General features: G+C 42.8%; 1 protein-coding gene and 1 non-coding gene across 3 annotated transcripts in view; one reads left to right on the top strand and one right to left on the bottom strand.

The window, feature by feature from the left end:
- The window catches only part of RBMS1 (RNA binding motif single stranded interacting protein 1), a 219,116-nt gene that overhangs the window by 174,570 nt on the left and 22,750 nt on the right, over positions 1-21,796 (bottom strand). The window lies entirely within an intron of this gene.
- On the top strand, positions 12,198-12,272 carry TRNAS-GGA (transfer RNA serine (anticodon GGA)). Its single transcript has one exon. It is a non-coding gene; the product is annotated as a tRNA-Ser (tRNA).

Consider the following 21,796-nt stretch of genomic DNA (forward strand, 5'->3'; position numbering starts at 1 on the left):
CAGGGGAGGGGAAAAGCAGGGGTCATTGAGTCACCACCTACCTTGCTTGGAAGAGTGAGAGAACTTTGAAAAGTGCGAAGCTGGCCCTTCCTGTGAAATGTCTATACACACAGAAAGGATCTGAGACAATAATAGCTGATTTCCAATGCCTGACAAACTAGGTGGACCCCCCTTGAGATATTTATAGATACTAGAACATGCCATGTTTACACTATAATCCTATAGAGGCTTTCATGAGAATTAGCTCTATTGAAGAACATACTAGATCTGCTTTGAATAGACTTGTTTAGGATTACTCATCTGTGAAAAGTCAAACAGACTGATTATACCAAATAATTAAATCAGTACAAGCCAGATGTGGATATCACATCCTATTTCTGGAGATTACATTATCTATATTAATGTTTCACTACACATCTGCAGTGAAAATCACTGAAATGGTGAGAAAGACTGATGTTAACCCATGAATGGGCCTTCTCAGTCATGGCACCAAGACTGTGGAATTCCCTCCCAGGGAGATTCATTTGTCCCTCTCTATCAATGTCTTCCACCAATAAAGACTTTTGTTTGCCATTACCTCTGTGACATTCCTTCCTGTTTTTTGTTAAATTGCGTTAAAATTTGTTTGAATGTTTTGACTGTTCATGGCATTGGGAATCCCAAACAGTAGAAAAGAGGCATAAAAATGGTTTAAACAACGAGGGAACAGGCCTTCTCTACAATGGCTCCCCAATGGTGGAATCAACTACCAGAGGAGGTGCGAGCCCTGCGAGACCTAAATCAATTTTGCAGGGCTTGCAAAACCGTCCTCTTTCAACTTGCTTTTAAGATGGAACCCGGGAAATGACATCAAGCCATCCTATGCATATATCGAACCGTAGCACTTTAATTTATAATTTATATTTCAATGTGTATTTAACTTAACTGATGAATGAAATGTAATTATATTTTAACTGCCTTTTATAGTAATGATTGTATTTTATTGTAATCATGGTATACCATGTTCTGTGAGCTGCCCTGAGCCTGCCTTGGCGGGGAAGGGCAGGATATAAGAATAAATGTATTATTATTATTTAAATCAAATAAATGAAATAGTTAATGCAACATTAAGAGCAACAATCGGGGGGGGGGGGTGGAAAGACTTTTGGAAGCAGACGAGCTGGTACGTGGGTTCAGGAAGGGTTTGCACCGATGTACGACCGGTGCCACCAGAGCGGAGGTATGTGGGCGGGAGGCCGCCCAAGTGACACCCCGCCTGAGGGCAGCGGTGTCTGAGGGCTGTGCCCGAGCGCGGGCGGAAGTGAGGTGGAGCGCGGCATTCAGGTGGAGGAGGGGGTGGAGTTGGGAGCGTGGCCAGGCTTAGGCGGCTTCCTGAGCAGTTTGGCCCATGACACGCCCCCCCCAAGATGCGCAACTTTACGCCCGCAAAAACAGTGGTGTGCCCCATAGTTTTGAAACCAAAAACAAAGGTCACTGCCACCGCTGCAGAAGCTCGCAAACCCCTTAGGGAGTGGTGTGATTGCCTTGCCAATCCCTTTGCGCCTCAGGCTGACGAGCCCCCTCCCCAGCACCCAATTGCGGTCTCCCCACTCTTAGAAATACTTCCACTCTGGCCTCGCACAACTCAGTTGTTAGGGAAAGGAGTACATGGCGGGAAGCTCTGCTGGCAAGCTCCTGGCCATATGGACTTAAAGTGAGGGACAGGCAGGCACACTGGTGACAGGTTTTGCATCTCGCGGTTGCTTTGACAGTATCTTTGCCTTGTGAGGGCTAACTGCTCTTGTTTCCAGGTTTCCACAGGTTCCAGGTTACCGGAGGTTCTGCATGCAAGGACTGTCATCCATAGCTGGATAAGTTCCATGCCCCCCCCCCAGCCTCCCCCTTCCCTCGCTCTCGACCGCTCGGTGTGCAAGCGTCTCTGGCACTTGAACCAGGCAGTGGGCTCTGGCAGGGGGCATTTACTGACTCCGCTCTCCTGTGCTGCTGTCTGCTCCCTCCCCTTGGTTTGGGAGCTGGTAGTTCCATTGAGAGCATTTTATCTTATTGCCTCTGAGCGTGGTTTGGGAGCTGCACGGAAGCAGAGAGAAGGGTGCTCCAAAGAGTGACGAGAAGAGCACAAAAGATTTGTGGATGTTCTCTCCCCTCATTGGTGGATCTGTATAATATGGGATGTAAAAGGAAGATACAAATGATCCTAAGGGACCCTTCACATCTGGGCCATTTGCTATTTGAGATCTTACCGTCAGGTAGACGATACAGAGTGTTGAAGGCTAGGACAAACAGATTTAAGGACAGTTTCTATCCAAGTGCTGTGGTTAGGCTAAATGCAGGGTTATGAAGGATTATCTGTTTTAGATATATTTAAATGGTTTAAATGGTTTTAATGGTTTTATGAATGTTTATCTGTTTTAGATGTATTTAAATGGTTTTAATGGTTTAAATGGTTTTAGATGTATTTAAATGGTATGAATATGAATATGTGTGTTTGATGTGTTGGTATGTTTTGTGGAAGAGCACCTCATTTCGTTGCTCTCTTTTTGTTGAGAACAATGACAATAAATTTATCTATCTATCTATCTATCTATCTATCTATCTATCTATCTATCTATCTATCTATCTATCTATCTATCTTGCCCTCTGCCGTGTTCCCAACTCCTGGCAGGGCACAGGGTGTGTTTGTGTGGCAGCTACCCCGTTGTAGGGAGGTGGGTCAGAGACTGTCCCTTTAAGAGAGCGCCTGGCTGAAATGCAGCCTGCTCTTCCAGCCACCGCCCCTGCAGGTGCTCTTGATCTCTATCTCCATTTTGCAGGTGGGACTCCAACACAGGCTTCTGCGTGTGCCGCTCCACTGCCCCTCGCTCCCTCAGCTGTTTCTTCCCGCCGCTCAGAATGGAGCCCCGCCCACGGCGAGACTGCCCAGCGTGCGCCAGGGAGACTGTTGCACTCTGTTCCGGAAAAATAAAGTCTGAGCTGTGCCCTCTGTTGTCTCTCCCGCTTGACATCTGATGCACGTTCCCTGGGCAACCCCCCCCCCCGTCAATGGCCTCTCCGAGGGAATACCTGGGAGGGTGGGCAGATTTGGTTTGGGGGGGGGGTATGATCTCTGAGCCGCCACGTTGCCCCCCGTGTGGCTGGATGGGAGGGAAGTGCCGACCCTCAGCCTGCCCAGGCTGACAGCCTACTCTACCCCACAGGGCTGTTGTGTGCAGGGCACTAAGGGAGGGCTGATGAGGTGGACTCAGAGTTCTGCGGCTGAGGCACTCGCACTCTGAGTTCTGCAGTCCCCAGGGGAGGTGTTCCGTGCACATGGCAGGGGGTGTCAGGGCAGCACAGGGGGTTTCTGGGTGGGGGCGGTGTCTGCTGCTGGGCTGCTCACTCCTGCACTTGGTACTTCCTGCTTATCCGCCTGGCATTGGCAGAGTCTCTGACAGCGGGAGGGTGTGAGAGGATTGATGGCTTCTCTGTGGTCCCATGCAGGCCTGTCTCGCCTCCACCCCCGCCTCGCCACCAAGCCAGGCTTCTCGTGCACGCATGCCCAGCCTCACTCCTGTTTCCTCCCCGTGTTGGTGGGATGTCTCTCCTTTGCCTGTGATGGTCTGCCCATCATTGGCTCCGTTCTCTGTTTGGGGGCGGGTTGGGGATGGCTATCAGCCTCTCTGGGGCTGCCTCTCCCCATCCCTGTCATGAGCCGTGGCACATGCGCCAGGACTGGCCAATGGGAGGGGGGTGGGCTGGCCCTCCCCTCCGGCTACCTCCCTTCCATGCCAGTGGCATTGCCATGGCGACCGTCTCCTTCATGGCAAGCTACACCTCTCGTCTCCCCACACTCCAGCGTGCCAAAGTCCTCAGGAAGTCTACTAGCGGCGCAGCAGCTACGCCGTGGCCGGCCGGCCCTTTTCTCTGGATTGGGCTGCCTGTTACAATATCCAGGATATACATTTCTGGAACAATTCTGCAATGCTTTTTTAGCATTTTTTAATACTTGGATTAGTTGAAGCAGGGTGAAATAGCTGCACTATTTCAACCCAGTGTTTTATTTGAGCAGAAGTTAAACATAAACTTTGCTGGACAAAGATTTGCTTTAAATCTGGCACAAAGCAATCACAGTAATTAAAATATTGACTTTAAACAAGAGGCCATAAACTGTATGATTAAAAAGATTATGAGTGTCTCTTATCAAAAGGCACACAAGCACATAAATATTGTACAGTACTATATAACGTAAGTACTCTGCCTATATCATGGAAATATTTTTTCTATTTTATATAACTTTATTACTTAAACAAAAGTAATAGGAACAAATGTTTCAAAGGCCCTACTAAGTGCTTGTGTACTCTGTACGTAAACATAAAATGCAGCTTTTTAAGTTATTTACTAATTTGACACACTTTGATTAATAAAAAAACAAATGTTTAAATTCTTGGGGCTGGGTGATTAAAAAGTCAAATCTTTCAACCTCAATGCCCATCTGGAACTGTCTGGATTTAGGCTAATGTTCCCCTACCCAATTTGGTTGCCTTTTACAGGCTCTAGGACTCCAAGGGAAAGTAGTCAAATGATGCTGTTGGGTAAAGAGAAGCTGCTGCATGCCTGGAGCATCAGGAATAATGCTATCAAATAAGCAGACACCCATCTTGAGCTCCCTTTCCTAAGGAGAAAACCAGTCCCATGGGTTCCCTCAGTCAATATCAGAATGTGGAGGAATTAGCCAACAGTGCTTAGGAAGTGTTGTCTTAAACTCATATGCTGATAGAGATGCCAGTCCCCAGGTGGAGATGAATTCGTGGATTGCAGGGCAGGCACACTGTAGCACCCGCTGTTTCCAAGTGGGAAACACCAGTTCCTGCCCAGCAAGCTGCCAATTCACAACTTGGCAGGCAGGCACTCACAGAGCCTACTCTTTCCAAGCAGATGCTGAAAGCTGCGAATTCATGCCTTGGGGGGCAGGCAAATGGGGCGCCTGCTCTTTTCAAATGGGGGCTGTGCACACCTGCCTTGCAAGCAGTGAATTTCCCCCCTAACTATTTGAAGAGAAGGTCCCTCTAAATGGGTAGGGGAAAGCTGGGGGCGGGTGGGGCGTGCATGCATGGCACTGTGTCCCCAATATGATGATGTTATTCTGCATGATGTCATTGCATTAGAGACAGCCCTGCCCCCTCCTAGAACACTCCCCAAATCTCCCCTACTGGGGAGAAGATGGGATCTGGTAACCTTATATGCTGATAAGCAGCCATTGCTTAGAAAAGTTTCCCCAGTTAGCCCTCTCTGTAGATCCCTACCTAAGATGGAAGCGAAGCTTCTAAACAAATTTAACACTTCTACAAGGGAAGCGTAATAGAATTAGGTGTGAAATTAGGCAGCTCAGCATTTAAAAACCTGTTTGCTGTGGAATACTGCAAAGTAGATACACATTTCTTGACTTAGGGAATAATTTACAGCAAGGAAAACAATTCTGGTGCAATCTTAAAGGCAACCATATTTATTATGATGATATAAATGTCACCAGTTGCATTAAGAATGTCTGCAGAAGGCATGTCTCTGTCTCACTCGCACACACGAAGGGTCAAGGAAAAAATAAATAAACCATAGATTAAAAAGCCATGGAATCCAAGTCTCAGCGATATTTGCATAAATATAAATGACCATACTTTTTGGTTTGAGTTATCTGGTGGTAGTGGTAAAGGTATTCTGCTATCACTAAACGTTGGCCTCTGCCGATATTAAATTTTGGTCTGCAGATCTCTGTTGTGGTTACTTGCTGTTTATCTGCTGTTAACCTCTGATGTTTGTTTGTTTTTAAATTTGCATTGTATGTAGGGTTGCCAATCTCTAGGGGGTACCTGGAGATCTCCCAGGATTACAACTGATCTTCAGACAACAGTGAACAGTTCACCTGCAGAAAATGGCCCCTTTGGAAGGTGGACTCTATGGCATTCCATTCCATTGAAGGCTCCATTTTTCAAATCTCCAGGTATTTTCCAGCCCTAAGATGGCAACCCTAACAGTAAGATTTAATTACCCATTTTTACTTTATTGCCTTCAGTAGATATGTGCTGTATGCATCTAATGGTCCACAGAAGTTTATGGCTTAGTAAATCTATTTTTAAAATGCTCCAAGCGTTTTGTTGTTTCTGCAAATCCTTTAGAATAGTTTTCCTTACATGAATGAAGCTACAAAGATCTAATCTCCATTATAACGAGGACAGGCCTTGCAAGTAATACTGATTCTGTACTTCTCAAGGAAATCCTTCTGTTGACTTTTTGACACCATATTTTTGGGGCCAGTGTGATGCAATGGCGTCAGACCAGGATCTGGAAAACGCAGATTCAGCTCTCCATTCTTCCATGGAAGCTTGCTGGGTAACCCTGGGTCAGTCACACATTTTCAGCCTAACCTGCCTCACAGGGTTGTTGTGAGGATAAAGTGGGTGACAGAGAGAATGATGTAAACAACTTTGGGTCCCCACTGGGGAGAAAAGCAAGGAATATTAAGTAAATAAATTTACTGTATTTATTTATGTATTATATTTATATCCCACCTTCTCCTGACAGGCTCCCTTGTTCTGCAAGGCCTGCAAAATGGAGCTGTTCTGCCAGGCCTTGAGCCTTCTGGAGTTTAGTGCCACTTTGAAATCTTACCGGAGACTTTCTGTCCCATTTGTCCATTAGGAGAGCCAGTTTGGTGTAGTGGTTAAGTGTGCGGACTCTTATCTGGGAGGACTGGGTTTGATTCCCCACTCCTCCACTTGCACCTGCTGGAATGGCCTTGGGTCAGCCATAGCTCTGGCAGAGGTTGTCCTTGAAAGGGCAGCTGCTGGGAGAGCCCTCTCCAGCCCCACCCACCTCACAGGGTGTCTGTTGTGGGGGAGGAAGGTAAAGGAGATTGTGAGCTGCTCTGAGACTCTTCGGAGTGGAGGGCGGGATATAAATCCAATATCTTCTTCTTCTTTTTGGAATTCTATGTGCAGTCTTTGGGTGCAATGAAAAATAATCTTGTGGGTTTTGCAGCTTTTTGCAATTTATTGATGCATCAGAAACACTTTGATATTTTTTTCTGAGCTTTTGCCTTTGGTTAAGATATGTGATTAGAGCCCCCTATGCTAGAAGAGGATTTCAAAGCAGGAAAAATCAAGTCCACCTCCTGCTCATTGGGACTTCTTTGAAGGAATTGTGAAACTTTTGGGGAATTGTTTTGCTATGTAGTCTTCTATTGAACATATTTGTATGATTTTGTTTCAATACATTCTTAGTTATTTGGTCACTATAACTTTGGATGTGCTGTCTTTAGGCCTCTGAATGAGGCAGAAGACATCCAAACTAAATCAGCCTCCCTTGCTAGGATTGCCAAGTACCTCTGTGCCTCCAGCGGGGGACTATCTTTACCTATTGTACCATGGAGTTCTCCCAAGTGGCTAGAGCGTCTAGGGAAACCATAGTTTTTTTCCCGGAAATGCCTAGAGTGGAAGCTGTGTGACGTTGCGATGATGTCACTTCCGGGTGATGTCATTGCACTGGCGACATCTGGGGAGGTTCCCCCTGCCAGCGCAATGTGGGCCGGCGGGTTGGGAACCTCCTGGGTGTGTGAAGCCCTGCCCGGATTGGGGGTTTGGCAGCCCTATTCCTTGCTGAAGTATTCTATTTTAGGTGGCCCAGTTGAGTCTGATTGAGACTGATTGAGCTTTGAGACTGTGGTAACTCAGTACATTATTTTGCCTGCTCTTATATTAGACGGTTTTAACTGTTTTAATCACTGAACCATTGGATTTTTAACTATTGCATTATGTTTTCTTCTGTTGTAACCTGTTCTGAGCCGTCTCGTGAGAAGGACAGAATAAAAATCTACTTAAATAAAAATAAATATACTGGTGAGAATGAACTATTCTTGGATAAATGTAAATGGCATCAGTATTCTATCATGAAAGTATAAGAACAGAACTACATATACTGGGAAATAGGAATCAGGGTAGACATAATTCTCTATGGACAGTTCCCCCCCCCAAAGTAAAAAAGGGTGTGTTGTCCAAGCACTTGCACTTATAATTTAAATTTATCTCCATCTCAACATGGATTTGAACTCCTACCTTCCACATGCTACATCACACTGACTTTCAGTCCCATTAATATAAAATCTTGGATGCATGTTCAGGGCTTTTTTTTTTTCTGGAAAAAGAGGTGCCAGAACTCTTAACCAGAAAATGAAGGCAAAACACACAGGATTCTTTGAAACACTATTATTTTCATGTGCTACATTCTTACCTCTACTTAAAAGCAGTTTCCAAACTTTAGATGGCCAAGGAACATGCAAGGGGCACTCTGCCAAGGCCACGAGGGAGAGCCAGTTTGGTGTAGTGGTTAAGTGTGCGGACTCTTATCTGGGAGAACCGGGTTTGATTCCCCACTCCTCCACTTGTACCTGCTAGCATGGCCTTGGGTCAGCCATAGCTCTGGCAGAGGTTGTCCTTGAAAGGGCAGCTGCTGTGAGAGCCCTCTCCAGCCCCACCCACCTCACAGGGTGTCTGTTGTGGGGGAGGGGAAGGTAAAGGGGATTGTGAGCCGCTCTGAGACTCTTCGGAGTGGAGGGCAGGATATAAATCCAATATCTTCATCTACCTCACAGGGTGTCTGTTGTGGGGGAGGAAAGGAAAGGAGATTGTGAGCCGCTCTGAGACTCTTCGGAGTGGAGGGCGGGATATAAATCCAATATCTTCTTCTTCTTCTTCTTCTTCTTCTTCTTGCCACAGGAGAGGAGCTGGCCTGGGGTACAGCTAAGTAGCTTCAGCTCAGGCCTGCCAGGGCTGCGATCCAAGCCATGCTTGTCCGGGAGTCAAAGCATGAAGCGGCAGCCGTGACACACTGCTACCAGGGGAGTAAAGCCTCCATTGAGTAGGTTGCAGTTGATATTCTTTCTCCATCAGAACTCACCCAGATTCTCCCCAGGCTTGTATCCTGTGCCTCATCCTTGGTGAGAGGAACAAGTCCCCTGTGCTGTCTGGCCGCTCCCCAGCTTGCCCTCAGCTACTACTGGACATCCCCTCATTTAAATCTTTTTTTTTTTAATTATTTTAATATTTTGTGATGTCACAATGACATCATGCTCCCTTGGTCCCCCTGGTGGAAATTTTAAACGTTTTTTTTTTGAGAATTTTGTTTCCACAAAGAGGTTCTGTAGCTGTTCCACCGCATTCCAAAAAGCCCTACGTGTCGTTATGAGATCAGTGACGGCGAAGAGGAAATATTTGCTTCTTTCATAAAAGGACAGAGTTCATTCACCTTGCCACAGAAGTCTTATATATTTTAATATATATGGAGTGCATCCTAGTGAGCTTATATTTAATAATATGTAGTCATTCTGCCTTTAATCAGAGGCGGCATCACTCAACCAAGATTATATATTTATAAGTTAAATATTTTTTTTCCCTTAGGAGTAGATTTCCAAAGGAAACTTGTGCACAAAAGTGGCCCGTATCAATCAATCAATCAATATTTATTACAGTCAAAGACCAGTACAAGTGACTCCTATCCTTAAATGTAGGACGAATTAAATTTATATTTATTGAAGATGCATACATACTTAGTGAAAAAAAAATGCCAGCTGTATTTGTGAATTAAAGAGCTTGTGACAAATCAACATTCTTATTGTTATCTATGGAATCTGTTTCACTCTCAGGATGGTACTAAAACAGGTTTCCCCCCCCCCCCCCTTAATAAACAGCAGTACATTATGTCATTAGTGCAATTTCTGACATGAGAATTTTTTGCCCATTGGAGTGCAACTGCAAGTTACTCCTCTGAAGAAAACATGCAACTCCACTTGTGTACAAAGGAACAAAAGCAAACAATATTAGATACCACTATAGAGCTCGTATAGAAGGGGAATGCTTTTTTTTTTTTTAATTTTACACTGTTCACAACTCTTTATATACTGGAGTACATGCTACACTTTCCCCGCAAGAAGGGTCACGTTTGGTGAATCCATGCAGTGATATCTTGGGGCACTTTGTTTTGTAGAGAGAAAACAATCCTTGATGGTAGGCAGAGGGGAGAACAAGACTATATAACCTACTATAGTGACCATGATAAGAACAAACAATTCAGGAGTAACTTGCTTTCCACACTAACTTTTGTCAGTGAGAGCAGAAGCTAAACTGTGTTGTGGTTTTGGTATATGCCGATATTATGGGCACATGGCCTCAGACAAAGGCAATGCCATCCCCTTTCCATGGATTTTTCAAAGGCATGAGTACAAGCTTAATGTTGCTATTTTTGTCATCATAGTCTCTTGCAAGTGCACTTTCATGGACAAAAATAGTACATTAGAAGCAGCCATCAGCAACTTTACTTTTGCCATCCAGGAGAAACATACAAAGAAAAGTCCTTTCTCCTTCTCCTCCTGCAATATTTTAAAATGGACCTAATTTGCATGATACCTGGAGTGGAATACATCACACACGATGATGGGAAATATCTACTGGTGAAAGGGGGTATTTTATGCCCTCTCCTCACCCTGAACTTTAACATGCCAGTCAAAGGTTACTCTTATTACAAAATGTTGAAGATTTAGAAGATGATGATGATATTGGATTTATATCCCGCCATCCACTCCAAATCTCAGAGTCTCAGAGCGGCTCACAATCTCCTTTACCTTCCTCCCCCACAACAGACACCCTGTGAGGTGGGTGGGGCTGGAGAGGGCTCTCACAGCAGCTGCCCTTTCAAGGACAGCCTCTGCCTGACCCAATCTCCTTTACCTTCCTCCCCCGCAACAGACACCCTGTGAGGTGGGTGGGGCTGGAGAGGGCTCTCACAGCAGCTGCCCTTTCAAGGACAGAGTCTCAGAGCAGCCCACAATCTCCTTTACCTTCCTCCCCCACAACAGACACCCTGAGAGGTGGGTGGGGCTGGAGAGGGCTCTCACAGCAGCTGCCCTTTCAAGGACAACCTCTGCCAGAGCTATGGCTGACCCAAGGCCATGCTAGCAGGTGCAAGTGGAGGAGTGGGGAATCAAACCCGGTTCTCCCAGATAAGAGTCCGCACACTTAACCACTACACCAAACTGGCTCTCTCTTAGTGTTTCGTTAAGTTAAAAGGTTAGGATTCTCCCTTATGGTATTACTTTGGCATACAATTTCTACTTGGCATCCTCTTTCCTACTATTCATACTAACATGCTGGGGGAAAGCAGTTGATTGGAAGACCCAGGAACACATCCAGTAATACTGTCCAAGAAATCTCGTTAAAGATATAAGGAGCTGTATAGTATCTAATGAATTTTCTTTATAAATAAAAGAACATATGTGCTAAAATGTCTTCAAATGTAAACATGTTTAATCAAGTCCAAGGGAACTCCATGCCTGTTGCTAAGATCAATTTTACAATGTTTTTTAAACATATTTTTTTTCAAAGCTTCTGCAGAGCTCCATTGCAGGCATGGTTGGCAAACAGTACCTCTAGTGTAGGAGGAAGCGAACTCTCCCTTTGGCACAATGCCTCACTATGTACCCAAAGCGTGCCAATGTCTCAACAGCCGCACACCCTATCATGGCCTTTAAAAAAAAAAAAAAAACTAAACACAGATATGAAGCTTCGTATTAGGTTTCCTGTTTCCATTAACCAAGAGAGCAATTTACATATACTTCAGGGATGGATTCTCAGCTAAGTTTTATTTTGTTTCGACATATAACTGGTCTTGCTTCAGATCACAAGCCTGCTTGCTGGCTAACCGCACTGAAAAGAACTGGAGAGTCTTCTAAACGTAGAGCCTTTCAGAAACATGGTGTGTGTATGTTTCAGATCCAACCAAGACAAACAAATTTATCCAGTGAGAGAAGAGCAATTTGGGGTATCCTCTGAGCCTTCATTTTGCTCCAACCTACTAACGATAGACATTTATTTCAGCCAGTGCAAAGGGACTGATTGTCTTGACTTTATAACTGATGCTAGCTAAATTATACAAGCCCTTTTTTTCTTCTGTAACTGAGTACATATGGTACACAACTGGGATCTACACTCGTCTTTGTATTACTGTTCTTTGTATTTTTCTTCTTATATTTTATTGGTACATTTCATTCTCTCAAACAGATGTCTAGGGTAAAAATATTGGATACTTTTATCATATGAATGGAAAGGAACAGAGCACTGACGCTCACTCAGTGGCTCAGAAGTCACATGTGGCTCTTCTTCCAAGTATTATTACCCAGTGGAGGGATGGTGGCTCAGTGGTAGAGCATCTGCTTGGAAAGCAGAAGGTCCCAGGTTCAATCCCTGGCATCTCCAAAAAAGGGTCCAGGCAAGTAGGTGTGAAAAACCTCAGCTGGAGAGCCATGAATGGGGCTGTGGCTCAGTGGTAGAGCATCTGCTTGGGAAGCAGAAGGTCCCAGGTTCAATCCCTGGCATCTCCAAAAAAGGGTACAGGCAAGTAGGTGTGAAAAACCTCAGCTGGAGACCCTGGAGAGCCATGAATGGGGCTGTGGCTCAGTGGTAGAGCATCTGCTTGGGAAGCAGAAGGTCCCAGGTTCAATCCCTGGCATCTCCAAAAAAGGGTCCAGGCAAATAGGTGTGAAAAACCTCAGCTTGAGACCCTGGAGAGCCATGAATGGGGCTGTGGCTCAGTAGAAGGCAGCTTCAGATGTTAATATGTTAGGGGAGGGACGGTGGCAGAGCATTTGCTTGGTAAGCAGGAGGTCCCAGGTGCAATCCCCGGCATCTCCACAAAAAGGGTCCAGGCAAATAGGTGTGGAAAACCTCAGCTTGAGACCCTGGGGAGCCGCTGCCAGTCTGAGTAGACAATACTTTGATGGACTGAGGGTCTGATTCAGTATAAGGCAGCTTCATATGTTCATACGTTCAGTGTGGCACCTCCCCCTTGTTTCAGGAAAGAGTGGAAAGCCCTTGCCCAGAGGACAGGGTATTGGAATAAGAACAGGGGGAAATGTTAAAGTAACATGTGCCCCTTGGTTTCCAGTTTCAGTTAGGGTAAGTTTTTTGTAGGAAAAAAACCAGCAGGAACTCATTTGCATATTATACCACACCCTCTGATGCCAAGTCAGCCAGAACTGTGTTCCTGTTTGTTCCTACTAAAAAAAAAAAGGCTCTGGGAAATATTCCAGTCTCTGCCTGATTTGTTAGCTGCATCTTGCAGCCTTGCTCACAGAAGCTGCCCTCCAAGTGGCATGATATGGTGAGTGAAGCTAGACACAATTGGTAGTGCACAATGTAAATCTAGTATTGCAAGGGCACCAACTGTGCACTATTAATGCTACATCACATGGTTTTAAACCCCATAGTATTTTAGTTGTGTTGCCAGTTCATGATATCGGTTGAATGAATAGCAACACAGGCAGTAATTGTCAGAGAATGTCAAATGGCTCTTTAAGGAAACTTATCACGGATAATTCACACACATCTTTAAAAATTACTTTCTTTCTCAAAATCTATGTTTGGCCCTTTTCACATTACCATTCTAAACTAGATGTTATTTGTTCTTGGCATTATTTCAAGTAAAGCAATACAGGGATAAGGATTTTATACAACTAATTTCCTTCCATTAATGAACTATCTCTGAAGTGCTATGGTCATTTCAAACAGTACCACTTTCTTTTCCTTCCCCTTCCACCACACTATCCTCCTTGGACTTTTAAAAAATGTTCTATGGCGAGCGCTATGGTGCTAAACCACTATAACAATGAAGTGCTCTAGCAGCACCATTGAGATGAATTGACTCAGTGGACTTAATGGAGTCAACGTATCCCATTGATGCGACCATAACACCCTTAAAATGTTTTTTTAAAAGTCTGAGGAAGATCGTGAGGTGAAAAAGAGCAAGCGGGATAGTGGCCTTGTAAGAAGCGCTCCAAACATTTTAAACAACACAACACAGCAATTCAGAAGTGCAACAAAGGGGCTGAAGATAGAAAAGAGCAGTTTCCCTCAAAAGTGGCTCAACCACACTATCCTAATCCAACACAAATGGGTTTATATGAACAGGTAAATAAATTCCACTAGCAGCTGGTTACTAAAATGGGTTATGACAGGAAATAATCGATCAGCAACCAGTTACTAAAATGGAATACAAAGGCAGTTTGAAAAGGGTCTTAGTTAATTTAGATCATGTCAAGTATCTTATGGAGGAAGTCAGAGAGAGACTTCATGTGTTTGTTTTTGGAATGGTGGAATGGAGCAGAAGATTTCCATGCAGTAGATTCCAGGTTCAACTACTTTATCTCCAGTTAAATGAATCTGAGATTAGCAAATCTCAGAAAAGACCATTCTGTCAGAGACTGCCACTGATATTACATGCAAATTCATATGTAAAATAAATAAAATATGTATTACCCCCCCCCCCCAATCACTGGAATTTTTATGAATAGATCTACTGAAATATTTGAAAAGAGGAATACATAAAGATGCAAGATGTTTTCGTATAAAATCCACACTATGGGTAAAAATGTGAGTAATTTTAAGACTGGTAGTCCCCGTGGTGCAGAGTGGTAAACTGCAGTACTGCAGTCCAAGCTCTGCTCACGACCTAGGCTTGATCTCGGTGGAAGCTGGGTTCAGGTAGGTGGCTCAAGGTTGACTCAGCCTTCCATCCTTCCGAGGTCGGTAAAAAGAGTACCCAGCTTGCTGGGGGTAAAGTGTAGATGACTGGGAAGGGCAATGGCAAAGCATCCTGTAAAAAGTCTGCCAAGAAAATGTCCTGATGTGACATCACCCCATGGGTCGGTAATGACTCAGTGCTGGCAGAGGAGACTACCTTTACCTTTTTAGTTATGCCTTTAAAAAAAATTCTGCTCATTTGTTACTGTATTCCGGGGGGGGGGGGGTTTGTAGAAAAGGCCCAGCAGGAACTCATTTGCATATTAGGCCACAACCCCTGACACCAAGCCAGGGGTGAATATCAGACTGAATATCCCTGGGCCAAAAGAAGTCAAACTTCAACGCACCCGCACTCGGGCCTTTTCCGTTGCGGCCCCACAACTCTGGAACAAACTCCCAGAGGAGGTGCGGGCCCAGCGGAACTTAGACCAGTTCCGCAGGGCCTGCAAGACCGCCCTCTTCAAACAGGCGTTCACCAATAACTGAATTAATGTTTACCGCCAGATTAATAACGGTTACCGCCAGTGTTGATTTAGGAATGTTTTAATTATTGATTGATTTTAATGTGAATTTTAATATGAATTTAATGTTTTTAATACTGTATTGTTTACTTGAAATGCTGTTAGCCGCCCTGAGCCTGCTTCGGCGGGGGAGGGCGGGATATAAATAAAATTTTACATTACATTACATTACAAGCCAGCCAGAACTGCATTCCTGTGAGCTCCTGCTAAAAAAAAAAAAAAAAGCCCCGCAGAATTCTACTATTCAAGAAATGAGTACAACTTTTACTAAGTCAGGGGAAAGTCAACCCTAAATTGGTTAATGAAATTCTTTCTCCACTCTAGCAGTGTTACAGTTAAGCTAGCAAACTGAAAGATAAATATCCTGCTTCCAAACTTATTAGTTGGAAATAAATCACAGTGACTTTCATGGGACTGAGATCCATATAATGGTCACTGAGATCCATATAATGGTCACAGTATCTGGTCACAGTTCAGATACTTTATTTGAGGGCATGCCTAGAGGTTTTTATTCATGTTAGTTTGCGTAGAGTAGAAAATACATTTCTGTGTTACTCCTCTGTATATCTTTGTTTCATATTTTACCTTATGCTTTCCAATACATGAAGAGTTGTGTGGATACTGGCTGGCACAATGAGGTAAACTGGTCAACTCCAGTGTGACTTTGTGGAGACAATGATCCCTTTAAAAATTCTTAACTGTATCAAACGGTTCAGAGTTGACCACAGAAACTCAACAGTTCAATGGAGAATAAAGGCAAGGCTAGTAAGAGCCCACTAGGAATGCTCTACAGACTGGAGGTCTAAGGGCAGCCCTCCTTAGTTATATTAGACATGATGAGGTGAGCTTTTTCAGAACTCGCCTTAGTTTTGCAGATGCTGGGCATGAATATTATATACAAACGATGTAAAACTTGATTTCAACCACCTAAAATATGACAGTTCACTATTTCTGCAGATACATTATTGGAGTACTGAACTGGCATCACACAGGAAAAATAAGAATGCTCAGCAGTGCGCTGGAAGCTCCTTGCCTTAACTTGAATGTTAAGATTGATAGACATCTCTCTTATTAAGACAACAGAAGGCTGTGTCATGAATTCTCCCTAAGTGCAATGATACTGGCTGTATCTGAATATCATGTAATGAAGCACAGAGTTCTTCATGTTCCTCCTACATCTCTTCCAGCATCTCTAGGGCTTGACTGAAACATTCCTAGTTTCCTGTGGTATCTGAATGACAATGCACTCTGGCAAATTAGAATTTGTTTACTCACCATGAATTAAGATTGCATCAAGGTTTAGAATCCCAGTTTCTGGGGTGGGGGAACATACTCCAACTTTCCAAGGTGCCTGCATTCAGACACTGTAGCAAACTGGAGCGTCATCAAACTGAGTAGTTTTCTAACATGTTCCACCAGAGAGAAGAGGGGCGAAGTAGTGGAAACCTGTGAGTATGTCGACAAGCTGTGCTCATGCCTGATCGCAGTTTAATTACAGTTTGCTGCGGTGTCTGAATGCAGACATTTATGTAGCCTCCTCATTCCATGCTTGCTGGAGAAACTGAAAATCATCAATAGGAACAGAGAGCAGCAAAGGGGGAAAGGCAGACTGTAGCAACAGCTGGTAAAGAGATTTCCAGCAACCTGAACAAGATGTTCCTTTCCACTACAATTTTCTCTGGCAACACTTCTGTAGTATACCTCCTGTCAGCTAAATTCAATCTCCACTAGCAAAGCTTTGTATGCAACCACTGAAACAAGCCCTTTAAAAAATAAGTGCATTGATTTTCTCTCTCCCACCCAAACATATATGAAAACAATTATTTGTAGCTTAGTTGAACTCATGCACATAAAAAAAAAAAAAACATTTCCCCTATCTTTTGTAACTCATTCTTCAGCCATGTCTCTGCTTTCCTGAACTGCAATCTATACCAGTTTCTACTCCTAACCTCACTAATAGGGATTTATTACAGAAACACTGACAGCTTCTTATCTTCACCCGATGAATGATAACAGCACAAAGCAAGGCTATTATGTAGCTACCAGTAAGTGTTATTAAGTCTCTTGTGTGGTAAAATAAAGTGAAAGAAATAGTCACAGATTGCAGACTTCGTTAGAATAAATGGCAAGTTTGAGCGAGGCTTGCTGTTTTTAAACTATTTCAGAGAAAAGTTCTCTGGCCTCTTGGAAGGATCCCAGCATTAAGTATCAGAGAGAAGGAAATCCTACCTCCTTCCCTTTCCCTCAAGTCCCACCTCTAAGTCCTTTGCAAGTAAGGTTGCTAGGTCTGACTCAGGAAATATCTGGGGACTTTGGGGGTGGAGCCAGAAGAAACGTTGTGACAAGTATGACTGACCTCCAAAGGGAGTTCTGGCCATCAAATTTAAGGGGGCCATGTTCCTTTAAACATCTTCCCTTCGTTAGAAATAATGGCGGATGGGGGCACGTTCTTTTGGGGTTCAAAGAATTGGACCCCTGGTCTAATCTATTTTGAAACTTTGGGGCGTGGTGGTGGGGGGTTTGAGGAGAGGCACCGGATGCTGTGCTGAAAATTTGGTGCCTCAAAAAACAGCCTCCAGAGACCAGTCTCCATAGGGTATAATGGAGTGCCTAGTGGATGTTCACCCCCCACACTTTCTGATAACCCTGAAGGGGGGGAGGGCCTCCAAACCAGGGGATCCCCTGCCCCCAAATGGGGATTGGCAACCCTATTTGCAAGGTTCTCCCAAACATCTTCTTGTCCCCCAAAATGTACCTTCCAATGCAATTTCAGGGGTGAGGTAAGAGGCAGGGTTCTTGCTTGGGCCTTAATTGAACTATGATGTCCTACCAATACGACCTCTGCTCAAAGGTCTCTAGGAATTACAGTTTTGCAAGGCAACCTTATTAAGCCTCTCTCATGCCCTGAATTACTGCCACGGAAAGCAAACTTTAGGCCAAGAGGAAAAGAAAGGGAATGGCATGTTGTAATGGGAATTAATTTTAATGAGATAACCTAAAATGCAAATTACAATTAGCTTGGATCATACTTACAATCAAAAGTTCAGAGGGGGAAAGAGAACAGACTTGGCCTCATACCTAAAGAACAGCAAAGGGAAGGAGTTCCAGTGCCAGGGCACAATCACTGGGAAGGCTTCCCTGTCTAACAAGGAAAGGAAACCCAGAGAAATGTCTCTGAAAGGGATATTAATACCCAAGTAGGTGTACATGGGATGAAGCATTTCTTTGTCTTCAAACAATTTTATTAGTAACATTACTTTGGTTGCAGACATTCATTTATTTTTAAAGATCTCAGTGCTCAATCAAATAGCACACCTACTAATATTTATTTCAGTGGGGTTTCTATGAATTCTTTCATCTTTTTTGGGACCAAGGTATGCTAACAAACTCCAGGAGAAAGGCAGCAATGTTGTATAAATGTATATTTCAAGATGACCAGCGTTTGTGCATGGATATGTCCATATGCGCTATCTCTTGTGTTCATAAGAACTAACAAACCCTGTGTTCGATTGGAATAATGTATTATGCTTGCTTGAATTTCAGGATGGCAATCCTGTGTTTGTGTAGACTGCTCTGCAACAACAAGATGCCTAACAGCATAGCCTAAACTGATTATTATTGCTCTTTCTGCCAGCTGTGGTTCAGGCCAGCAAGTATTCTGTCGGACAGATATTATAACAATTATATTGATTTGCATCTACACTTTGTTATCTTAGCTCGAATAATTGTAATTCCAATTGAAGAGTACATGTAGTTCAAGCATGTCACTTTCCACTGATGCTTTCATTTTATGAAACATGGTTCTAGCATATCTTAACATATAAATGGAAAAGTAGACAATTATCTGAAATTGTGGTAAATTAGTGCTTCTCCTTTTAATCCCCAGGACTAAATGAGGTCATAATATTTGGCACCATGTTTTATTAATGGATTCTGTGCAAAAGTAATTTGCCTCTGTATATGTTTATTCTTTCGGGATACTACAGAACTTCAATTCAATATTTTTGGCATGATCTCAGACCTATGATAATTTAATGCTCAATTGCTTATACAATACGATATAATGTCATAATTCCATCACTAGGACATGCTTAGTTCTTCATTAAAATCTGTTCAAGTTTATTGGAATGGAAAACAGAGCTTACAGGGTATAATTTCACTATCCAGTATTTGTGCAGTTTCAGCCATTTATTCATTATATACTGCTAGTGGCTTACATAACTATAATACTGTCATACTCCTATGTCTTTTTATGCATTACATTCTACTTCTCAGACTCTTCGCAGGAAAACTGGCATCACACGAAACAGAGATCAATAGTGCTATCAGCTATCAACAGTATGAGAAAACAACTTAATTTCATTTAATAAATATATATTGAACGAAGCATCAATACTTTCTTTTGGTAGTTTTGTATTTTGTATTCGTGGGCAGAAAGGACAAAAGTGCTGACATTAAACAGCATAGTCAGACAAGCAAAATAATAAAAATTAATATTGCGAAGGACACATGGTAGATAAGCGTTGACTACTGACCAGTGTAAGCACGCACCTACGGTTAAATTCATTCTTAAGTATTGCATAATTTGTTCAGATGCAAAGATTCATTCCCTATGTATTGAAAAAGAGCACAGGAAGCAGTAACAGATGACTGTTTTCTGTTCCTGTTTATGCGAAAATTTTTTAAGAACGGCTATCACATGAGCACAATGGAGGTCTTTTAGCAGTGTGCTGACACAAGACAGCCGTGGAACTATGTTGTTTAATTGTGTATTCTCCGGTGCTAGGCAACTCTCCAGAACCTTATTGTAAACATTGTATAAGATTTGCCAGGATCAGCACAATAAAGGAACTCATGCTTTAGATGTTTAACCAAAAGTGACAATGACTTCTTCTTTAGGATTTACATGTCTCTTATCCTGGACTGCAGATTGTGACTTTTATGCCTTTCACTGACCTTTTACATGGACATGATTAAAACCTGCCATTTAAAGCTCAAGCCTCATGCCACATACATGCACCAATTTTTTTTTAAAAAATAAAGGGATTCATCAGTCATTATTGGCTCGCTTGTCCTTTTATTCCTGGGACACACATGAATTTACAAGCTAAATACAAGACAGGTTAAAAAATGCACAAACGTTGTTACATGTTTCTAGTGGGATAAAAATGTACATTCATTCACAACATGGATGTCTGCTATGTTTAAACTGGCATTCATCCACATAGGTGACACTATAAATCATTACTCGTGTATGGTTCTGAAATGACTATGACCAAAAAAAAAAGGAAAAAAAAGCTCTAACTGGTAAGGGTTGTTATTAGAAAGTGAATGCTTGGTGTGTAGGTGGAGAGAGTTGTAGGACAAAGAGCAGTGCAGTCCAGAAACAAGGAAGTTCGTTTATTTACGAAAGGATGTCATATTTTCAGAATTCCCAGTGTATGGTTCCTGATAACGGCAGAAATAAAATTTTAATGAGGCTGTAAATTTTCCCCCAAATGCCTATAATTTGTGATCAGCACAGAATTCCAGACCTAACCATTTAACTGGTGCAATAATTGCAAAATGTTCTTTTTACAAATATCAATCTGGATGTATTTTAATAGAATCATAAACATAACCCTCTTTTACATTTCCTGTTCCAAGTTTTATACAGAAATTACAGCCACAACCGGAGACCATCACAGACCCGACAAGACAGCAAGGAAAAAAACATCTGCACAGTAAGGTCTGGAACCTGTTAATGTACTGTATTGACCACCCCGGCTTGCCATACTATGCAGTGCTGAAATTCAGCCTCTTAACAACAGTTTTACTTTTCAATTCCAAGTTAGTTTGGATCTTACCAACAGTCAGTTCAGTTTAAGCCTGCTCCTGATGCACCTTGTGGTTAGTTCATTTTGTACTTTCTGTGTGGTCTCCTCGTCATGATACTTAACAATAACTATTCCCACAAACAAAAGTTTCAGAGGTTTAAACCTTTCCTTTAATGGTCAACTCATTTAACAAAGGTCTCAAGTCAGACCATACAAAATTAATCCTACACTGTTGTTATATCAGAGCTTGGATGATGGAAAAAACAACAAAAACAATCTGTAGGTTAGACTCAAATCTGGAATAATCTGGTTTCTCTATTTATAATTAAGTAATGAAAGGTTGTCTCCAACAAAGATTAAAAACAGAAAAAAACCCTAAAATTTGCCTTAATGTCTTTGAATGCCAAAATTGAGAGAGAGGAAATCCATCATAGCTACCATTTCAAGTGTTCTCTATGTTCCTTTTCTATCCTTTCAAATAAATGTCTCATGTTCTTCCCTGTTTAAGAAGACATAGTTCACTTGAGTCATCTGTCAAAGAGCAAAGGAGCCATTTTGGTTGGCTCATGAAAGAGATCCATTGATTGTTATTAATAATGCAATACTAATGTGAAATGTTAGTATAAAGTAATTTATGAGATATCATTAAGACTACCAGTTTGATCAAGCATGGGATACATGTTCGAACATACCAAATATACAAACCACAATAAAATATAATTCAACAACTGAAAGTATACATACTGACTAGTTCCCAGTTATATCTTGGGGGGCGGGGGGATGTGTATGTATGCGTCATCACATCCTCGATTGTCCTGTGTCACATTTATACACAGTTCTTTTAAAACTATAACATATACCTGTG

The sequence above is a fragment of the Heteronotia binoei genome, chromosome 16 (genome assembly GCF_032191835.1).
Source record: "Heteronotia binoei isolate CCM8104 ecotype False Entrance Well chromosome 16, APGP_CSIRO_Hbin_v1, whole genome shotgun sequence".
Classification (NCBI taxonomy): domain Eukaryota; kingdom Metazoa; phylum Chordata; class Lepidosauria; order Squamata; family Gekkonidae; genus Heteronotia; species Heteronotia binoei.